The sequence below is a fragment of the Triturus cristatus genome, chromosome 3_2 (assembly GCF_964204655.1).
Source record: "Triturus cristatus chromosome 3_2, aTriCri1.1, whole genome shotgun sequence".
NCBI classification, from domain to species: Eukaryota; Metazoa; Chordata; class Amphibia; order Caudata; family Salamandridae; genus Triturus; species Triturus cristatus.
Window position 1 is genome coordinate 61,318,980 of NC_140584.1, and position 23,709 is coordinate 61,342,688.

A 23,709-nucleotide genomic window follows, 5' to 3' on the forward strand; every position below is an offset into this window, starting at 1 on the left:
CCACGAGATACCCTCCTGCCCTCCTGGAGAGACGTGCTAACAACGCTCAGGAAGGAGAAACATGAGGGATTGCGTGCCAGGGGTGTCATCTCCCTCCTCCAGGAAACCACTTGGGTGTTAGCCCCAAAAGGCAGGCTTCAGAGGTGCAACCGCCTTTGAAGGGCAAATGTGTAGCACCAGGGGGAATGGCTGCCCCATTGTTGAAGAAGCCATGCTGGCAGGAGAGCAGAGAGTGGAAACCAGTTGCCAACCCAGTTTCCCAAGGAGCGTGTAGCCCTAAGGTAGCCACACCCTGGGGGTGGGCTTGGGAGGTCTCCCCATTTTAGGAGTATGCAGAATGGTGCATCCTGGTGTAGCCAGATGCCTCACTACACATGAAATGGTCACCAGATGGGAGGGAACCTGGTAGTCCATTGGCTACAAACTGCATCCTGCGCTGAGGACCCTGTTGTATGGCGATACCCCAAGACTATCTTGTCCCCTCCCCTTCTTAAGGATTTAGCACATATAGGTGACAACACTGATTGGGGTTTTCTTTCTTTTGGTTTATTTTTTTGACCAACACAGAATAAGTTAGGGTTGTTCCTTGTAGGATGGAGATGGTCTTCTAATCTCTTGGTTAGCCTCAGCGCGGTTCCTCCTTCTTCTCTGTGGCTTCTCTTTTACTGTTTTGGCACTCGAGAAGGGTAAGGAGCAATAAAGAAAAGAAAACAGAAAAGAAAACTTTGGGCTACTGCCTCTTTGTGGTTTTCTTTTTCAGGGAGGGGAAAGTGCACCTTCACCAGTGTCCCTAAGTGTGAGGTGCCTATGTGAGGGGAATCGTTTTTGTGCAACCAGCGATGTGGCCCTTATTCCTGCCCACCAGCCCCTTAAAGAAAAGGCACGCGCAGTGGGCACTTGCCTGACTCCACGACCCTCTGGGCCGTGGTGTGGTGAGATCCTGCCTCCCCAGTCCTTCTCGGAGTGCCGGTCTCGCTCGCGGTGCTCAAAGAGCGTTCCTCCGTTGCTGCTCGCTCGTTTGCCTCTTCTTCTTGGTCCGGGACTCCAGGATCGCTTCCCCCACTGTGACATCTTCCTTCTCCCGAGGTCGAGTTGTCCTTCATCTCTCCAGCCGCGTCTTCCTCTCCCATTTTGCCGATGTCCTCTCTAGCCGCACTTCCTGGTTTTCTACTTTCTCTGGTGGGCGGGGCTTCCTCGCGTTGACTGAGAACGGATATACCGCTGCCACTTCTTCCTGTCTGGGGTGATTCTGCGGCCCTGCTGGAATGTCCGCCGCTCTCCCCACCGAGTGAGGGCTGATCGGGCGCTTCGTCACAGACACTTTCCAAGTATAAAGAGCGCAACCCTGGCACCCAGACTTCAGATCTTGACTGACTCGGAAGAAGGACCGGAGATGAATTGCCCTGCTGCATGAGGGACCAGCAATGAGAGACCGCACTGACGAGGACTGCACCCGCTGGCTAGCGAAGGGAGGGGCTGTGCCTGCCGTGTCCTGCTTGAGGAGAAGTTGCCTCCAAGAACCCAGTCAAACCAAGAGAACTCCAAGTGCCAGTTGACTGGTCTAATGTTCGCAGCAAAGGAACGCAACAGCTGAAGATGCCTGCTTGGGAAGTTGGTACCCCAAATCTTCAAGTCGCTACCACTGCCACCGTGCAGCACCAAGGACCAAGGCCCGACACAAAGAGTTGCACCTGAGTTTCCTCAGCCCTGGAGTGCTGTTGTAGAATTGCTGGGACCCTCAGAAGGGAAACTTTTGACCCAGGAAGGATTGGCCTGTGACCACGACAACGGGCAACTGGTAGTCCAGTGGCAACTGGACTTCATGCAGACCAGAGTGGACTTTGAGGGACATCAACCCTGCAACTAGGACCCGCTCACCATTTTCGTGGACCAAAGAATCCTGGCAGGAAGACCTCCATTGACCGTATCACATACACAGAATCATTGTAGAATCTTCAGCATCGTTCAGCCCTTGCATCAGGACCACTCCACAGGAATCCTTTACAACACGATAAAAACACAGATAAAGTGCCTGGAACTGTTGATAGACCTGCTCCCCTGTGAAGGTAACTGTGCTTGAGGATCTTGCTGGCCCCCCTGACTAGATCCCTGCCAGAGTTGGTCGCCCCAAGTACCTGAAACCAACCACATTGACACTTATATAAGTTTTTTTGGAAAATGTTTCTAAGTGTCCATTTCGTTGACTGTGTCCAGGCTTGTTTGTGGTTGAGTGAAATTGCATTGATTTGTTATTGCTTGTAAAATCTATACCTCCAGAACCATCTGGTGGTTCTTTTTCGTTCTAGTGTCTAAATTGTTATAAAAATACAGTCTATTTTTATAAATTGATGTCTGATTTTTTGAGTGTTGTGTTGATTTCTTCTTCAGTTGTCTTGGTGCTGTTCAAATGCTTAACACTTTTTCCTCTGTGTAAGCCTTGCTGCTCAGTGCCATAGCTACCCAGGGTTGAGCTGAGGGTTTTACAAACGAAACCTACTGGACTAAAAGGGGTTGATAAGTGTATTACACAGCAAGGTTGCACAACCACACAATATAATAAACCACATTTTCTCACACATCACTTGAAAAATCTTGTTTTGTATCAAGCTCTGTGCCAATCTCCTAGACCAATGCTTACCAAACATTTTAGAACCATGACCCAATTTACAGAATGACAAACTTTTGCGCCCCACCTAGCTTTAGTGGAGATGGGGCAGGGGCAATTTTTTATGTAATTATGTTTTCATGCTTTTTTGCATTTGTTATTGAATATCAATATACTTTTACAACAATCTGATCTAGTTCTTACAAAGAGAAATGTGCGAAGGGTGTACTCGTTTCTGATATCTGTTGATGACAGCATTGACGCCCATGTCGATACCAGTCATTCACAGGCGCAAGGAGTTCGACAGTTGGGGTCTGTTTCAAAATTTGGTTTAAATTCCTACCATTGCCGAAAATCCATCTGCACCGATTTGCAAAGATATGAAAGGGAGCATCACCTTTAAAGCTTCAGTAGAATGAGTTGGACACATTTATTAAAGAGACAGACAGAACTTCATCAATTTTTGGTGATTGGAATTAATGAGGTGTCTTGAGGGTTGGCAGGCTCTTCCCTAGGCCAAGGCTGCAACCACTGCATTAGCTCTTGAAGTTCGAGTCCTGGACATTTGTCAGGCAGCTAGGTGGACATTACTGCACACGTTGGCCAAACACAACTGCCAAGACAATCAGTGTCAACAGTCCGCAGATCCATCTCCGGGGAGATTTTGGTCTGGTATCTATGCTAAGGTAATGAATCTGTTGCTAGAAGTCTCTATCAGATGAACAAGTTGCTTAACCTTTGGTAACGCCTTAACTGGTAGAGACTCAAATCAAATCCAGCTTTATTCGGTTAAAATTAGTACAACCATAAAAGCATCCTAAAAATAATCATGAAAATCTTCACATTTCATCACAATCAGTACATTAAGACACATAAAGAGTTAAAAGTTGTTCTATACATGAATAAACGCAATAGGAGAGATACAATAAAAGTGAAAGCAGGAGATAATTTGACCATAAAGTGTCACATGCATGATATATGATGCTGCATCAAACTACAACCCTGGACATTATTAGCCAATATGCGTCCTGTCTTCTTTATAAACTAGGGCCTCGAGATGCGAGTTATATTTTCTTCTTCTAATTGCCATCTGAATGTAACCTGCCACTGCATTACAAACTCTGTCGTTTTCTAAATTACAGATAAAATCAAAAGCAGTATTATAGGTGAAGAATCTTTACTTTAAAAATAACGGGTGTAAAATGCTCTTCCTAATATCTTTACAAAAATAAGATCAAATGCATAGTGATCAAGTATTGGGGTATCTTTCAAATATTCACATGCATGAATCATCCCCGCCGTCAAGGTGGGAGTCTCACGGTACAATAAAATATATATACAATAGTAGTAACATAGCATACAATAGGCTATATTGGACCAAAAGGTCACTACACTAGCCTATCCTTGTCCTTTTGTAAAAAAGAACCACATTTGGAACCCAGTCAATCAGGCTACAGCACCCTCTAGAACACTCCACAGAGAGGCAAGTCCCTCAGATTTTCTATCGCACGTCGTGTGACAGGGAGTCTCCCTGAGCTCTGCTCAGTTTTTTCTCAAAGTGTGTTGAACACTGTGAGTACAGGATGTCTGAATTTTCAAAGAAAGGATTATTCTTGGCTTGTGGTTCCTGTGGGAAACAGAGACTACATTTTGAGGATTTCCACAAGGAATGTATATCCTGTTTGTATCCTTATCATAAAGTCAAGGACTGCAGGATTTGTAGAACCTTCTCTTCAAAGACCCTGAAGGACAGAGAGGGCAGACTATTGATCTGGCTGGAGAAATTGAAGGTGAGATCTGGAGTGGTGTCTGAAGAGGATGATATTGAGAGCCTCCCAGCATCTAAGATCTGAAGATCCACCTGAAAGAGCTGGCAAATCATCTAAAAAGTCTCATCATGAGTCTGGCCACTCTTCCTCTAAAAAAGAGAAGCTTTCTTTCTCTTCCTAGGGAAAAAGTGTGAAAACGTCAAAAATGCCATCAAAAACGGCATTGAAACAATCCAACACTCAGTCAGAGCCCCTCAGATGATCGTCAAAAAAGACCTCGTCGACGACAAAGACGCCTCAGAGTTCGTCGACGGAAGAAGAACCGGTAAGATCTAAGTCTAATTCGCCTCCGTCGACGACACCGCCGCCGATCACAGTCTCGCCTCCGTCAACGGCACCATCAACAATGGCTCCATTCTCGTCGAAACTCCCTCCGTCGACTATTCAACTCTCGTCGAAGCTCCCACCGTCGACGACGGTTTTATGCTTCTGCCGTCGACGACGACTTTCACTTCGACGACATTATCGTTGACGACAGGTCTTCCATCGACGACATCGACGACGACAACGTCGACTTTAACATCAGTATCAGGTTCTGCTGTCCCTGTGTCTCCTTCCATAGTCATCTCGTCGACGATCACGCAGAAAAGGCCTACTTCACTGCAGGTGACTTCAATTTTGACATCAAAATTTGCATCTACGCTCCCGTCTGTGAGATGCTACTACCACGACCCTTCATACATTTCTCCATTGCCTCCAAGCCATTTTTTGGAAGAGTCAGAGGATGATGGGCTGTTCAGCCCTGCACGCAGCCCTTCTCAGCTTCATGTTGAATATAAGGAGGATGATGAGGAAGAAGAGTATTAATTATTGCCTCATCAGGAACCTGTGGTGCAGATGCCCGTAGCATTGGTAGAGGACTGTGCAGCTATGCTGAAAGACTATCATGCTTGTTTTCCGACTGCGGCTGACCCTGTTCAAAGACAGTTTTCAACTCCATCTGTCTTGAATACTTCAGGTTCATCTGTCCCGGCTGCTGGATCTCAAAATACTGGGTCTCAAAATGTTGTCCCTATACCACAAGACCAAGGGGCACAGGATGATGATGATGAGGAAACGCTTGCTGAAGAGGGCGAACTCCCTAAGTCGCCAACAACTGTGGATGAATGTGAGGATTAAGTAATCCCTACACCATCATCGCCAGTTCCTCAGACAGTTGATTCCCCTCCAGAAGACATCGGAGGTTTTCATGCTGTCATGGAGAGAGCCACGACAAGATTTCACCTAACTATGCCTGTTAACCAGTCTGACTGCTTCCTCTATGATTTTAAGGATCAGAGCAGAAAGTCGGTCCGCGCCATTCCCATAATCGACCATATCTGGGAAGAGGGCGTCAAGATTAAGAGGAACCCTCTATCTATACCGGCAATTCTTCCCAGGATTGATAAGAAATATAAAGCTCCGGATGATGCCCCTGCTTGCCTGTCCGGTCATCCTAGGTCTGACTCTGTCATCTCTCAGGCCGCTCAACGCTGGTCCAGAAATCCATCGGCATCGATCTCTGCGCCTCCTGACAAGGATGGTAGAAAGCTCGACAATATTGGGAAGAAGTTTACCACCATGGCAGGTGCTTCCGTTCGTGCTGCCAACTCATTAGCAATCCTTGGGAGGTATGACTGCCAAATGTGGTCAGATATTGCCCCATACCTTGAGTTTTTACCAGATGATAAGAAGCTGGAAGTGAGAAAGATTCTCCTGGAGGGGGGAAGAGCAGCATCAGAAACTATAGACATTTCCATGGATATAGCCTCCCTAGGGTTCCGACAACTGGCTGGAGTGGCGGTCCTACGTTGCCAGGGTTGGCTTAAATAGACCACTTTCTGTTCTCAGATTCAAAGCAAAATTCTCGGCATGCCCTTTGATGGGGATGCGCTCTTTGACAAGCACATCGATGATGCCTTGCAGGACATTAAAAAAGACACAGCCACTGCCAAAGCCCTGGGTATGCTTCAATACAGGAGGATTCCTTTTCGAGGCGCCTGTGGTAGAGGATCTTTCTCCTTTTGTGGAGGTTACGAGAAGTATCAACCCCAGTATAATCAGGGCAGATATGGGTTCCAACAGCAACAGCAATCTTACAGAGCGCCCCTACTGCTGCAGACAACAGAACAGGAGGAAAGAAACCTAACAGGGCAGAGATAATGGGAGGAAGCAGTGATGTTTCCCCAACACCTGCTACAGTTCGGCCACACTTCAACATCAAGACGCCAAACTTTTCTCGTCATTTCAACCAATGGGAAAGGCTGACTTCGGACAAGTGGGTCTTGGAAATAATCAAATTCGGACACACCTTAGAATTTGTAAAACTCCCTCCTCCCCAGCCACCTTTAAAGAAGCATCCACCACATCTAGCTCTTCACAGGAAAGAGGCAAGGTGTATGTTACAAAAATGAAGTTATAGAAAGAGTGCCTCGCTCCCAGGTGGGAAGAGGTTTTTACTCCCGTTTCTTTTTAATCAAGAAAAAATCAGGGGAATGGAGACCAATCCTACATCTGAGGAAGTTGAACAAATACCTGCAAAAGAAATCCTTTTGCATGGTTACTCTTCAAGAGATTCTGCAGCTCCTAGACCATGCAGACTTCATGACAACACTAGATCTGCAGGATGCATACTTCCACATCCCGATCCATCCCAAACATCGAAAGTTACTCCATTTTACTGTGGCAGGTGCACATTTTCAGTTCAAGGTTCTCCCTTTTGGCCTGCGTTCAGCTCCAAGAGTTTATACAAAATGCCTTGCTCCGGTTGCGGCTCATCTCAGGCTGCAGGGGTTGCAGCTTTTCCCATATCTGGACGATTTGCTAATAAAAGCTTCTTCTTTTCGACAGGCTTCAAAAGCAACGCGCACCTGCCTTCACATGTTTCAGTCTCTGGGACTGTCTCTCAACTCCCAAAAATCAGTTCTTCTTGCGTCTCAAAGGATTCAGATTCTGGGAGCAGTTTTGGACACTATCCAGGACAAAGCATTATTGTCCGCAGAAAGACATTCGCATCTGGTTTTCCTAGCGTCAGACCTACTTAAAAGAAGGTTAGCTTCTGTGAGGAAGATAAAATCTTTTCTGGGAATGTTGTCCTCCGCAATCCATTTGGTTCCTCACTCATGTCTCAAAATGAGACCTATCCAAGAAGAACTGGACAGTCAATGGCTTCAAATAACAGGGTCGTTCGACGACCTGGTGCGGATAACCCCGGCCATGCAAATAGCTCTGCTTTGGTGGCAGTGCTCCAGCATCGTCTCGACCGGGCTTACCTTTCTTTCTCCGCCGCCAGAATTCATTTTGACTACAGACGCATGTCTCGAAGGATGGGGTGCGCACCTCCAAGATCTCTGAATGAGCGGGAAATGGTCAAAAGCATTGTAAAAAATGCACATCAACTTCCTGGAGCTTGGAGCTATTTTTCTGGCTGTACAGTCTTTTCTCCCAAGACTTCAGTGGTCATCAGTCCTCATAAGAACCGACAACACCACTTGCATGCATTACCTAAACAAGCAAGGAGGTACTCGTTCTCCCATCCTATCTCAGGAAGCACAGACCATATGGAAATGGCTCCTCTCTCATCACATTACCATAAAGGTGGAGCATCTGCCAGTAGTAAACAACACTGGCGGACACTTTGAGCAGAGCATTAAATTCTTGCCACGAATGGGAACTGGAACAGTCCGTATTGAATCATGTTTTTCAGATGTTGGGCAGACCCAACTTGGATCTTTTTGCTTCCAAAAGAAATCTCAAATGTCCATTTTATGCCAGTTGGGATCCAGAGAAGGGAAACGCCTTCATGATGAGATGGACGGAGATTTTCGCGTACGCTTTCCCTCCCTTTCCATTGATTCCGAGGCTTCTAAGAAAACTGAAACTGGAACCGTGCCGAATGATTCTCATTGCCCCACGGTGGCCACGTCAGCACTGGTTCACAGAGCTTCTCCTACACTCAGATTGCAGTTCATTTCATCTCCCAGTGTCTCCAACTCTATTGACAATGAGCAAGGGCCAGATTCTCCACCCGCATCCGGCCCCTCTGCATCTTCATGATTGGCTTCTGAGCTCACTGAATTCAAGGAGCTAGACTTACCGCAGGACTGTAGGGATATACTTGCAAAAGCAAGAGCCCCTTCTACTCTGAAAACCTATTCTCTGAAATGGAAACGCTTCTGTTCTTGGTGCTATGATAATGATACACATCCCCTAGACTGTTCTCCAGAAAAGGTTCTCCCCGATCTTCTCTCCTTAGCTAAGTCTGGACTCATGTTCGCATCTGTTAAGCTGCATCTGGCCGCAATCTCAACTTACAGACGTACTATTGGCAGCCCATCTCTCTGTTCCAACCGTTTGGTCAAGCAATTTTTAAAAGGTCTTTTCAGGGCTTTTCCGCCCATCAGAGCTCCTCCCCCTGAATGGAGGCTTAATCTGGTTCTATCTCAGCTTATGAAGCACCCATTCGAACCTGTGCACAAAGCTGAACTTAAATATCTTGCCTGGAAAACTTCTCTTTTATTGGCGCTTACCTCTGTTAGGAGAGTCAGCGAAATTCAAGCATTTACTATCAAACAACCATACCTAAGGTTCACCAATGACTATGTTCTCTTAAGAACGAATCCTACATTCATTCCGAAGGTTCCATCTTCTTTCCATCTTAATGAGCCCATTATTTTACGTACTTTTTCCCCAGTCTGTCTACCCTGACTGAGAAGGCCCTACACACTTTGGACATTAAAAGGTGTCTTAAATTCTACTTATCACAAACTGTTTCCATTCGGAAGACTGATCAATTGTTTGTATCTTACGGTGGTCAAAAGCCAGGTACAGCAGTGACGAAGTCTACAATTGCAAGATGGATTGCATCGGCAATTCAATTTTGCCACTTTAAGGCTGGAAGTCCTTTGTCTGTGCAGCCTAAAGCTCATTCCACAAGGGCTGTGTCATCAACGGCAGTGCTTTTTGCTGGAGTGCAGTTGGAGAAGATTTGCCGTGTAGCAACCTGGAAGAATGTGCACACATTTACACGGCATTACTGTCTAGATTTGGCTACAGAAGCTGAGTCAGCAGTTGGTCAAGCAGTGTTACGTAACCTTTTCAAATAAGGTAAGCCTCTTTCGAGAGGTGACTATATTGTTTCATGGTTTTGAATACTGTCTCTATTAACTGTTAATGTCTTTCGTATGATGTGGCATTTGTTATAAATATGCTTACAATTATATTGAACAAGGTGTCTAATGTGGTGTATATATATATATATATAGTACCCACCATCTGCTAAGGGAATAACATTTTTACTGCTAGCTATTCTGATTCAGGCATGTGAATCTATGAAAGATACCCCAATACTGGATAAGAAAACAAGTTACTTAGCTGTAACTTCAGTTATCCAGTATTGGTATCTTTCATAGATTCACATGTAACCTCCCCTCCTCCCCGGAGAGGCGTCCCTTTTTTACTATGGTATACTTACTGTCACTTGTGCTACGAAACTCTGAGGGACTTGCCTCTCTGTAAAGTGTTCTAGAGCGTGCTGGAGCCTGATTGGCTGGGTTCCAAATTTGGTTCTTTTTTACAAAAGGACAAGGATAGGCTAGTGTAGTGACCTTTTGGTCCAATATAGCCTATTGTATGTTATTTTACTACTATTGTATATATATTTTATTGTACCATGACACTCCCACTTCGATGGCGGGGATGATTCAGGCATGTGAATCTATGAAAGATACCAATACTGGATAACTGAAGTTACAGGTAAGTAACTCGTTTTCTTGTCTGGTCATATCTTCCATCACAGGGGCACTTTGGGAGCTTTCGTTTCCATTTGCCCATGGTTGGGAAGGCTAATAAAAAATGGACGATCCCCATTCTTAACCTAGTAAGATAAAATCTATGTTTTATGTTCAAGACCTGGAGTAGATATTTTTGTGTCCCTGATCCAATGGGCCTATCGCAGTATGCCCTAGTCAGCTGCTTCGAGTTTGCCTCAACTTCCCTAAGCCAGTCCCTCTATTCTATGAGCCCGGTTTTTAGTTCCTTTTTACTATAATTAAGGGGTTGTGAAGGATTATTAAAATTAATGTTCTCGGCGCATTCTTTTAAAAGATTACTAATATACATCAACCAGGGAATTGTTTTTACCATGCTCAAGGGTGAGGCAATCCTTAATGATTTCATGGGTAAATTTGCCTCGCCTCTTACTCCATATCCCATTCTAGTCAGTGAGACCTGCAACACTGATAAAATCATTGATATGAGGGGCAGCAAGCTCTTTGTCCACACTATATATAGGGGTAGAGTTGTGAACGGCTAACAATCTTCTTAAAAAGATATTTTCTTGAGTGTGAAGGGTAGTATGGTTAGCCGCTCCCCATAGCGCAGCACCATAACAAGTTCCACCAAGACACTTACTCCTATAAACGGTCAACATTTTCCTCATTGGTTATTCCCCATTTTTTTGAGAATCTAAAATTGCCTCTGTAGTCCGTGTAAATTTTATTTTACAGTAATCAATATGGGGTCCCTAATGACCGTTTGCTGTGAATAACAGTCCTAAATATGAAAATGAATGTGTTTCTGCGACAGAGACCCTGTTTACATGGTGGGCCCTTGTCTTTGTCTTTCCTTTTCCACACACCATCGTTAATGTTTTTTTTCAAATTAAGTACCAAATCCTTTTCTTGCATATATTCTGCAAACTTCTCAATTAGGCACTGAAGCCCGTTAGCGATTCTGGATAAAAGGATCGCGTCGTCCGCATAAAGCAAGGTGGGGACAGCACGGTTACCAACTCTAGGGACATCAGCATTTAGCTTGTGCAAACCTTCATCTACTCAGTTTATATATAAAGAAAACAGGAGTGGTGCAGAAACACATCCCTGCCTTATTCCTCGTGTTTACTCTGTAACTGGTGGTACACTCTCCTTCTGTCCCATATCGAACTCTTGTATTCAATCTTTTATATATTTGTGACAGATATGCAATAATATCACTAGGGGCACCCATGAGATCCAGGGTTTGCCATAATTTCACATGATTCACCAAGTCGAAAGCACTTGTGAGGTTGAGAAATCACAGGTGTAGATGGCCCTTTTTTACAACTGTATATTTACTAATTATTAAGTGAAGGTTAATGCACTGCTCAACAGTCCCTATCTCGCTTCTGAATCAATACTGTGTTTTTGTAAGTATTGAGTTTTCAGTTGCCCAGATATCCAATCTCTCAGGAAGGATTCTACTCATCAATTTTGACGTGTCAGGAAGGGAAATGGGGCGATAGCATTTGGCGTCACTTCTATCACCCTTCTTGAAAATCAGGACTATGATACTTTCTGTCCAAGTTCTCGGAACCAGACCACCTGCGACAGCATTACACACCCTTTGTAAAATTGGGGCCCAGAGACCCATATCTGTCTTACAAATGTCTACTGGGACCCCATTGGGTCCGGGTGCCTTCCCATTTACACATCTGTCTAGAGCCACTGTGACCTCATCCAGAGTAATAGGTGCCAAAGTAGGGGGGGGGGGTCCAAGGTAATAAAATCTCTATTATCTGATGGTACTGAGATTTCATTAAAATCTCTATTATCTGACGGTACAAACATATCATTTTCTGGGTTAAAAACCTGTCCAAAATACTTTATCCATTCGGAGGGCTGGACCAAGCTCTCAATTTTGACTGCGGAATAGTCTTTAAAATAGGGGTGATCAATTGTTTTCCAGAATAGGGGGGCATCCCTTGTCCTAGCTGCTTGGGTTAATTTTTCCCATTCCTGATCTTGGATCTCCCTTTTCATCCCGGGGAGTCTCATTGAGTCTAAGAGTTATATGCGCCTCCGAGAGCAGGCTGCAGGCGTGTGGTGGCGGCGACAGCCGCAAAGAATGCTGGGGCCTGTGTTCCTACCCTCTCTGCACACAAACGGGCTCCCGCGCTGCGAGGGCCCAGCCGAAGATTATATGCGCCTCCAGGCGCAGGCTACAGGCGTGTGGTGTTGGCGACGGCCGCAAAGAATGCCGAGGCTTGCGGTTGTGCCTCCTCCAGCACACAAACTGGATAGAGACTCTATCTAGCCTCAGATTCCTTACAAGCTCTTCCATCCTCCCTGCTCTGCGAATTGTGGTTTCCATTATAAGAGATATTTGAGGACATTATTTGAGCACTCTGGTCACAATACCTCAGTTGGCTCAGTGCTCCTAGCGCAGAAATTTGTCATGAAACTTAGGTCAGAGCACTGGGGTGGGGGCCCATATAGCCACCGCACATGTCACTTCCTGCACGGATGCCGCCGACAATGCCACGCGAAGCTGAATGATCCCACATACTGGCAGGTAAGGGAACTGCTCAGAAAACTTTCCTGATCCAGTCTGACACTGGGGGAATATTCTATGGTAAGGAATCTGCGGCTAGATATAGTTTCTACTAAATAAGGTGTTACTGAAGGTAAGTAACTTGTTCTTTTGAGCTCTTATCACCAAACATAACTCCAACTGCATCTAAAGAGTCTCCAGTTTGGTGGGACTTACCAGAATTTGCCATTTGCAAACTAATGGGAACGCTTCTTTTCCAACATTTTCAAATCTTCCAGTTTCCTTTTGAAAAATGTAATTAGCTTGTTTTGTCAACTTCCATTTAAAAAAAAAATGATTGACCTGTTTGTCCTCTACAGTTCTGTATGTTTTTTCTTTGATCGCAGCATCCTGAGTCATCGTCAGACTCTTGGTCGACCACTTATGCGTGTGTTTCTTGTATCAACAAAGAGGATACACTCAGATGAGACAATAACAAACAAAAATAGACCATGCGAGTAACACTAAAGTTTTATTTTCAGACACTTTGCTTGAAAAGCACAGTTATATGAAGACTGGACTCAAGAGGAGCTGATGATTCTTAAATATAAAGATGGAAAGTCTTTGATTGGAAGCAAATCAGCAATTGAAATCCGAGGCCCTGGTACTCCGAGCGCCCATGACCCTCGGAGTGCCCCTGAACGGAAAAGCTCTGCTCCTAGAACTGATTCAGCATAGTTGAGGCATGACAGTGGCTTACAGAGAAAGACAGGCAGGGCAGAAGGAGGATCTGTAGCTCCCTGGTGTTACCATGGCAGAGACAGAGTGCAGATACAAACAGGGAGGGCAGAGCAGGTCTGCAGTGACCCAGGATGGCCCGGGCAGAGCAACAGTAAAATAGCAAGTCATGAGAGGCAAACAGGTTGGACTGAAAGAGATCATCTGTTGCCCAGTGTGACCAGGACTAGGTAGAGGCACACTGAAAGCCGTCAGAGACAGGGCTGAAAGATGGACTGTAAATACATGACTGGGGTAAAGTAGAGGCTGTGGGGTAACTTCCACAGTGACTCAGTCTTGAGACAAGGTGGGGCTGTCAGCCTGCACCAAGTACAGCTTCTTCCCGAGGAAGCAGGAAATGAAAGTTCTTCTGAGCAGAGACGGCTTGTGACCATTAAAAGTGGTGAGGCAAAATCCTTGGCTTGAATTCCAGTGAGCGAGACTGACTCACTAGGAGGGTTCTGGGGGAGGGGATTCGAGATGGGTTCGCTCACACTCGCTTTCAGTCAGTCTTAATCTCTCACTTATTCTCACTTGGTCTTAGTCGTTTACTCTCATTTGAACTTGCAGCCACTTTTACTCACTCTGACCTACTAAGTCTCACTCATTCTCAGTTACTCTCACTCAATCCCACTCATCCTACATCATTCTGATTGACTCACTCTGACTTACTTTGTCTCAGTTAGTGTCACTATGACTCACTAATTCCCATTTAGTCATTCTCACCTAGTTTCCCTGAGTCTCACCATGACTCACTCGTTCTCCCAGATTCACTCAGTCCCACTTATTCCAGTTCACTCAATTTCGCTGTCGTTCACTCATACTCAATCAGTCCCACTCATTCTCACTCAGTCTCACTCGTTCTCACTCTGTCTCATTTATTCTCACTCACACAATGTCACTCTGGTTCACTCAGTTTCACTTTCGTCTCTCTCAGTTTCACTCTGTCTAACTCTGGCTTGCTGTCTAACTCAGTCTCACTCATTCTGACTTTGTTTCCCTGAGTCTCACCATAATTCATTCATCCTCCCTATTTCACTCGGTCCTACTCATTCTGATTCAATCTCAGTATGACGCACTCATACTCAATCAGTCTCACTCATTTACACTCAGTCTCATTCATTTTAACTCACTTAGTCTCACTGTGACTCAGTCTTACTCATTCAGTCAGCCTCAGTCATTCTCACTCACTCTCACTCATTCTCATTGATTTACCTAGTCAAACTCATTCTGATTCACTCTGACTCACTCATACTCACTCATTCACACTCATGCTGACTCAAACTCACTGAGACAATCATTCTCACTCCTCAGAATGGCTCAATCAATCTCACTCACTCTCACACTGACTCACTCTGTCTTACTTATTCTCACACTCACTAAGACTCACTCAGACTTGACTCACTCAACCTCACACACAGTAGCATTCAGTTACACTCCCCATCATTCTCCCTTCCTCATTCAATCTCAGTTGTAGTCACTCTAGTAATCACTTATTGTTCTCACTTTGACTCACTCCTTAACTGACACTATTACTTTTACTCACACATACATACATACTCACATTTACACACTCACACACACATGCACAGTATTTAAAAGAATTTTTTTTTTTACTTACCTTGCTGTTTGTTAGGTCCTGTTTGGACTCCTGCTGCTTCTTTCAACTTCGGACACTTGAAACTAAAACTTCAAGCCTTCGCAGTCGCAGATTCACATTTTCAGTGTTTGCTCGTTTACCCCACCCATTCCCAACTCTGTGACGAGTTGGGAAAAGGTGGGGTGACTGGCTGATTGACAAGTAGCCTTGGGCACTTCAGGGTTTAAGCTGCAATGTTGGTGGATAACTTTATCTGTAACGCTTTAGCCCATCACAGATTGGGAGGCACTGAGATGTGCCAGGGGCTCATTGCATGGCTAGGGGTTTTACCAGCCCTGGATAATCTCTGATGGCTAGTGCAGGCGTCTTTCTACACCTGCACCAGACATCAGACATTCTCTGTAGCAGAGCTGTCCAAGGCTGCTGCTAGACGGCATTTTCTTTTTATACCAACAGTGAATAAAAGATTATTATTCACTCTAGGTATAAAAAAGCAGGGGGGCGTAGCACTGGAGCCCTAATGGAAAAACCGCCACTGCCTCAGAGGAAGCAGGAAATAAAATCACCCACATCGTCAAGGAACCAGAGAGGGTGGGAGTGAAGACGTTTTTGTGTCCAAAAGCATATTTGCTGCTTTTTAGACGCTATTAATTACAGTATAATAAGACCATGAATAATAATTACAAGTATGCTTACAATTGCACATATCTTGAGACAAGGCAGGTGCATCAACCATAGCCAGTTATAGCTCCTCTGAGGAATCAGAAAATTAAATTACCAATTTTTTCTTCTTCGACAAAGCTGTAATTGGTGCAGGCTCAGGTGCCCATCCTGTCTCAAGATATTACAGTAAGCATATTTGTAATTATTATTCATGCTCTTATTTTTACTGTAATTATAATTTCTGAAAAGCACAATGTATGTGTTTGTACACAAAAACCTTTACATTCCCACCTGCTCTGGTTGTTAGCCACCTCACTCTAAGGTGTGGGTAATTTAATTTCCAGCTTCCTTGAAGGAGGTGTAATCGTTGCAGGCTGATGGGCCTGCCTTGTCTGAAGATATGTATTGTAAACATATTTGTAATTATTATGGATAGTCGTATTTTTACTGAAAAGTTTTTAAAATTTAGAATGCAATTACAGTAAAAATAAGAACATGCATATTAGTTACAAATATGCTTACTTTCGTATAGGCAACCAGAACTATCATGACCCACCAAAAATCGGCTTGTGACCCATAGACAGTGAAACGCTGCTCTAGACGGTTTATTCTCCTAATATAGAAAAAATGATAAACCTAAAAGAATTATTTAATCCGCCTCACTAAGAAATTTAACAAGCAAGTAATAAAACCACAAACAACACACTTGGGTAAAATATTAAATGTTATTTGCACAAAAAATATCTAACCTAGATTCACAATAGAAACACAAGCACAATGCAACAAGAACAAAAAAAAACAGAAAAGGAAACAACTTCTGATGGTACCCTTTTGAAATAATTCTTGACAGAAACACATGAAACACGCAACATAGTAAAAATTCTACATTCAGTACTAGACAACATATAATCAGCATTTTACTAGCAGTAAAAAGTGAAGATGGTAATGAATATGAACTACACACATAGAGGTGTATGCTAGGTAGTATAGATCACTACTTAAAAGGTTTCCCCTCACAAAACAATCACTCTCAGCAAAACTTAAATTCTTTAAAAAAAATGAAGGAAAGGGAAATCAAGCAGACATGGTAGAAGCACTTGCAGATGATGACATCGAAAACCTTTAGGCACTATTCCTCTAGATAACTCGACAAGTTTTCTAAACCTACTGGTTTTTAATAGTGACATACATTTTGGACGGAGAACAATATGACTCACTTTGGGGAGACATAACACTAAAAATAGGGACCAATGAAAAAAAGTACTTAGAATAACCAAAACAGCAAACAAAACCAGAACAGGGGAAAAATCCCCAAACCATACAATAAATAAATCCAAGTATGTACAGCACACCAGATAAGCCAAACAGAGATCCAGTAACAGCTTACCTGAGATACAAAAGCCATGCACCACTCTGTACGTCAATAGATGATTCACATTTCTATTTGGCACCCAACATAAATTACAAACAGAATACTCTTGTTGGTTCCGAGCATTGAAAATAGGAATCGACAAAATTAGATAAATATTCAATGAAAATACAAGCATGATTATCAGAAGCGAACAAAATTACTAACCACTCAACAAGAAAAACAGCCGTACAGAAACTAGTGCACCACAATCTCCCACCAACAGAAATTTATAAATATCTGGACACAAAAATATACACAACGGCAATACCTACTCCTCCACCAGTGAAAAAAAACACATAAAATATCACCATTTTTACAAAATACAGCAAAAATATCACAAACACAGTTACAAAATGTATTGTACGCCACTACCAGTCACTCACAACCAACTACATCTACCCCCATCTCACATCCTAACCCAGTAGTCCCTGACACAAACATTAAAGACATCTCAATTACAAACACAAGCATGATAAACAAGCAATTGTTAGACAACAATGCAATTTCAACAATTCTAATATATGTAAATTATTATGCGCAATTGACTCCACCTGACACCCAGAAATCCAAAAGGATTTAAAGCATTGTAAAACAATAAATAAAACATTGCTTTAACGACTCACTGTACTTTTCAATCTTATTAAAATACCAAAGGTACACCTAGTATTATTAGGGATAAATTGCCTCTTACTTGGAACTTGGAGTTGGAGTTCCGTGACCATATGAAGGTCAAAGGAAGCCAGCTGCCTTGTGCCTTTATATGTCATGGAACTTCTCCTTGACTTGCATTATTCTTATAATGTACGGTAAGGATATTTGATCCCATATATAATAATCAGATGTAAAGCAAATTCCAAGTCCTATGATCTTCATATATTTGCTTACTAAGGGCTGGCCAACCTCCAATGAACTCCCCAGAGTGTGAGTTAAGTTCAGATTCAAGTACCTAATCATTCTGGATGCTCAACAGAAGATTGGTTGTGGGCAAGCCAATACCACAGGGGCAATTGACTAATCCAGAATCTCAGGTTTTTGGGGCCGATTTTGAAGCCTTGATTCCTCCTTATATAGGTCAAGCTCTTCAATCTTTACTAGAAGGGTTTGTGAGAGACAGCAAGATGCCATACACAAACAAGGAGATTTATTAACCTTCACCTGTAAAAAGGATCCCTTGTAACCCAGGATATGATTGAATTGTTAGCGCTAGGGACACTATCACAAATTCAAATAGCAATGGAGATAGATTGCACTTCTGCCAGGTAATCCTCTGACGCGAAAACCTTGGGAATCAGAGAACATTTACCACAAAATATAGCACTGTAGCACCTGTAACTTACCTTAACCCATCCCATTATTCTTGCTGCTAGACACACTCTTTCTGATGGATACATCTGCCAGTGGATTCCTCACCTTGTGAATATCCCCTGCGCCAGCAACATTCGGAAACTTTTGTAGCAGTCCACGCCGATGTGGTCGAAGACGACGTCACAGAGACACGGCTCCGCTCGCGACTCCGCTGACGTCACCGGCTCCATAAGAAGACCTCATCGGCGTGATGACGTCAGTTCCCTTTTTTCCGCGCCGACGACGCCAACGGATTTCGGGAATCGTTACTAGTAGCTGTTCTGGTTACTTTGTATGTTTTTCTGGATTTCTCTGTCTTTTTTTAAACATGTCGACAAGGAAGTCTGGTTTTAAGCCTTGCCGTGAATGTGGCAAACACATGTCTATCACCGACCCGCACGACGATTGTGTTTGGTGTTTGTCCTCGGACCACGATGTTGAAGGTTGTTCGAGTTGCAGAAAGATGAGCTCGAAGGCTCTTAAAGAAAGAGAAGCGAAGCTCTATATCGCCCGGATGAAGAAAAAGGAGAAAAGAGGAAGAAGAAGGTCTGGATCCAGGTCGAGGTCGAGGTCGGCTTCCAAATCGACTTCGGGTCATGCTTCGAAGAGCAAGAAGCATAAGAAAAAGAGGAGGCATACTTCACATCACCATTCCGATAAAGGTGCGACTTCGAAGTCGAGATCGCCTTCTCGACGTCGTAGGAAGTCAGTGTCTCCTTCTCCAGTCCTGGCTTCGCCTCCGGTGCCTTCTTCTCCGGTGACTTCGCCGGCTCCGGCTGCATCTCCGGTGCCGGTGTCATCTCCGACGTCGGTTCCATCTCCGGCTCCAGCAAGTCCTCGAGCTCCGTCTCCGACCCCGGGCCAGGATGAGGATCGTCAGGCTCCGGGTTAGTCTGTGACGCCGCAAGTTCCACCGTCGGCGCCGGCAGGCCCGAGTCCGGTGTTACCTGACCAGTATCCGGCTTTCCCTACTCCAGGTCAGGACCCCTCGCATTATCTCAATGCAATGTATGGGGTGTTTTCACGGGCCATGTATACCTCTGGTGCACCTATGGGTCCGATGGGTCCGATGGCTTTCAATTTGGGAGTGCCGCAGGTTTACCCTCAAGCACCGTTTATGCCATTCTTCCCAGCGACGCCGTCTTGGCAGCTGCCGGCGCCGAGAACATCGACGCCGCTTCCCTCTTCACCGGCGCCGGCTCGACTTCGTTCGACGCCGGCTGTTCCAGCTGATCCGCGTTCGATGCCGCTGCCGGCGCCGTCGGATTCGAACACGGCGCTGCCGACGCCGCGGGTACGGATCCGTTCGAGAAGGGAAGCGCAGAGAGTGCTAGAGGAGAGACGCTTTCTGATGGAAGAGGCTGAAGAGGGGGAATTAGTCAAATCCGATGAGGTGTTCGACGAGTTGAAGGAGGAAAGTGGACTAGATTTGTCTCCAGAGTGGGAGATCACTCCACCATCAGACGAACCCTCTAAAGACGCAGCACCCTATCATGCGGTAATTAGAAAAGCAGCTGAGTTGTTGGACCTTCAATTGCCATCCACCGAATCCAAGTCCAATATTTTAACTGAAGTGTTGCATTCCCCGACTGCGGTCTCAGAGCCTCTGTTGCATTTTCAACGAAGCAATTTTGGAACCTGTGCTGGATGTATGGCGCAAGCCTTTCACAGCTCCTGCAGTCTCCAAGGTAGTCGCAAGAAGGTATAGGGTGGCTCCAGGGGATCCTGAGTTTTTATCATCACACCCTTCACCTGAAAGCCTAGTAGTTCAGGCGGCTTGTTCGGGACGATCGAAAGGGGCATTTCCTCAAGTCCCAGGAGACAGGGAGGCAAAAAAGGTGGACCAATCGGCCAAAAAGGTCTTTTCATCAGCCAGTATTGCGTTAAAGTCTTCAAATGCGACTTGTCTGTTGGGGCGCTATATTCATGCGCTTATGGACTCGGCTAAAAAGTTGGCGCCAAAACTGTCAGAGGAGGATAGAGGGGGCTTCAATGAAGTTCTATCGAATGCCCAGGCGGCTGCTCGCCAGGTTATTCAGAGTGGCCTGGATACAGCAGACTCAGTTGCCAGGGTCATGGGGTCTTCAGTTGCCACCAGGAGGGGTGCATGGCTTAAGTCCTCCGAATTCTCTTCCGATGTACAGTCAACTTTATTGGACTTACCTTTTGATGGGTCTGGGTTGTTTGGCAAGAAGGCTGATGCGGCTCTTGAACGTTTCAAAGAGAGTAAGGCTACGGCTAGGTCTTTGGGCCTTCAATCCCAGCCGCGAGGTACTTTCAAAAGATACAGAGGCTTTGGAAGGGCGAGTTTTCGTTCCTACAGACCAACCCAGCAGCAGCAGCAAGGCTCTCTGTCCAAGGGATATAGAGGTAGACTTAGAGGTCGTTCACGTGGCCGTCAACTCTCCTCCTCCTCTTCCTCTTCCTCAGCCCCTCCCACCACCGCAAAACAGCCCTAGATTCGTCATTCCGGATCATGCTGGTCCTGTGGGGGGCCGGCTTACCCATTTTCTACAAGATTGGGAATCTGTAACTACAGATCTCTGGGTTTTGGATCTTGTAGAAAATGGGTACGCCCTTCCCTTTTGGGAATTCCCTCCAAATTACCCTCCTTGCCAAGGAGCTTGCTCGGAGTACCACCGTCTTCTCCTGCAGGAGGAAGTCCTGAAGTTGTTTCAGAAAGGTGCGATAGAGGTGGTTCCGGAGCAGGAGAGAGGTCAGGGATGCTACTCCTGGTATTTTCTGATTCCGAAAAAGGACGGCAGATTGCGTCCGATATTGGACCTCAGAATCCTGAACTTTTACCTGAAACAGGAAAAGTTCAAGATGCTCACCCTTGCGCAGGTTCTTCAGGCGCTGAATCAGGAGGACTGGATGGTGTCGCTCGACTTGCAGGATGCGTATTTTCACATCCCCATCCTGAAGTCGCACAGGAAGTATCTCCGGTTTCCGGTAGGGTCGCAACATTATCAGTTTGTGGTCCTTCCGTTTGGTCTTACTTCGGCACCTCGAGTCTTCACAAAGGTGATGGCGGTGGTGGCAGCCCATCTCAGAAGGTCGGGGATTTCGGTTTTCCCTTATTTAGACGACTGGCTGATCAAGGCGGAGTCGTCGGAGAAGGTGCTGTTCCATCTGCGGGATACAACTCGGCTGTTGTACAAATTGGGTTTTTCGATCAATGTGCCCAAATCTCACCTGGTGCCCTCTCAGCGCAACCTGTTCATAGGTGCGGTACTGGACACTACTGTGTGTCGGGCATTCCCTCCTCCTCAAAGGATTCTCGACATTCAGGAGATGATTCCTTTATTTTTCAACGGAGCGGTCGTTCCAGTTCTGAAGGTACTTCGCCTGCTCGGTCTGTTCGCCTCCTGCATTCTGTTGGTCAACCATGCACGCTGGCACATGAGGGCGCTCCAGTGGTGCCTCCGCAAGCAGTGGTATCAGCACAAGGGAGATCTCAGGGAGTCTGTGAGGATCTCCAGAGAAGCTGCAGCGGATCTGTCTTGGTGGAGCGTGGAGGGCAATCTGTCTCAAGGAAAGCCCTTTCATCTACCTCCATCGGTGACCACAGTGATTACGGATGCATCCACTCTAGGGTGGGGTGCTCATCTGGGGGATCTGGAGATCAAGGGCCTTTGGTCTCCAGAAGAAAGGTTGCTGCACATCAACCTTCTGGAATTGCGGGCGATACGTTTGGCGCTCAAGGCCTTCCTCCCTTCCCTTCGCGGTCAGTCTGTTCAAGTCCTGACGGACAACACTACCGCGATGTGGTACATAAACAAACAGGGAGGAGTGGGGTCTCTTTGTCTCTGCAGAGAGGCCCTACGTCTATGGTCCTGGGCTCAGGACCATCAGATTTGTCTGATGGCAAATCATCTGGCCGGAGTTCTGAACGTGCGTGCGGACAGTCTCAGTCGGCAGTTCTCCGCCGACCACGAGTGGAGGCTTCATCCAGAGGTAGTTTGTCACGTCTTTCGGATGTGGGGAACTCCTCGGGTGGACCTGTTCGCCACTCACGAGAATGCTCACTGCCCGTCATTCTGCAGTCTCCAGTATCCGTTGCAGGGAGCGTTAGGGGACGCGTTTCAGTTGAGTTGGGACTCACGACTCCTTTACGCGTTTCCTCCCATACCCTTGATTCCTCGGGTTCTGAGGAAGATTCGCCAAGACCGGGCCCAAGTTATATTGATCGCCCCGGATTGGCCAAGAAGGGTGTGGTACACAGATCTTCTCCACCTCTCCTCGTGCCCTCCGCTCCGTCTCCCTCTGAGGGCAGACCTCCTCTCGCAGTCGGAGGGGCGGGTTCTACACCCCCACCTCCAGAGCTTACATCTTCATGCCTGGAGATTGAACGGGGCAACCTGAATCCCTTCTCTCTCCCGCCGGATGTGGTGGATGTTATTTTATCGGCCAGGCGACACTCCACCAAATCCATATACTCCTATAGATGGTCTAAATTCGTTCTCTGGTGTGGAGAGAGGTCAATTGATCCCTTAAAGGCTCGTTTGTCTAACATTTTGCAGTTTGCCTTTTCTCTTGCTCAGCAAGGCTTTGCTGTGGCTACAGTTAAAGGATATTTGTCGGCTTTGTCGGCTTTCCTATGCCTGCCGGATCAGCCGTCCTTGTTTAAATCACCTATTGTACTTAGGTTTCTCAAGGGCCTCACGAATAAATTTCCTCCTACTCCCTTTATTGTACCTCAATGGGACTTAAACCTTGTACTGACTTATCTTATGGGTTCTCCCTTCGAGCCCTTACATAAGTGTCCCTTGAGACTGTTGTCTTTTAAGACGGTATTCCTCGTTGCAATCACCTCGGCAAGGAGGGTAAGTGAGCTTCAAGCTCTTAGTTCAAAACCCCCATTCTTGACTGTGCATGCTGAACGAATGGTGCTCCGGACCAGGGCTGCGTTTTTGCCTAAAGTGGTAACTCCCTTTCATCTGGGGCAATCCATTACCATTCCTTCCTTTTATCCTCCCCCTCACCCTTCCAAGGAGGAGGAGAGACTTCACCGTTTGGACCCTAAGAGGGCGGTGAGCTTTTACCTGGACAGGACGAAAGACTACAGGATTGATGACCTGCTCTTTGTGGGCTTTGCTGGTTGCAGAAAGGGTCGTGCGGTGCACAAGCGCACCCTTTCCAGATGGATTGTACTATGCATCAAGATCTGCTACTCCCTAGCTGGTAAGGAGCCTCCGGAGGGTTTGAGGGCTCA

At 45.7% G+C, this 23,709-nt stretch overlaps 1 protein-coding gene and 1 pseudogene across 2 annotated transcripts in view; both read left to right on the top strand.

Moving 5' to 3' along the window:
- GLB1L2 (galactosidase beta 1 like 2) overlaps positions 1-23,709 on the top strand; it is a 1,021,913-nt gene that overhangs the window by 540,865 nt on the left and 457,339 nt on the right. The gene's annotated exons all lie outside the window — the stretch shown is intronic.
- LOC146856804 (uncharacterized) lies at positions 6,286-17,450 on the top strand (annotated as a pseudogene).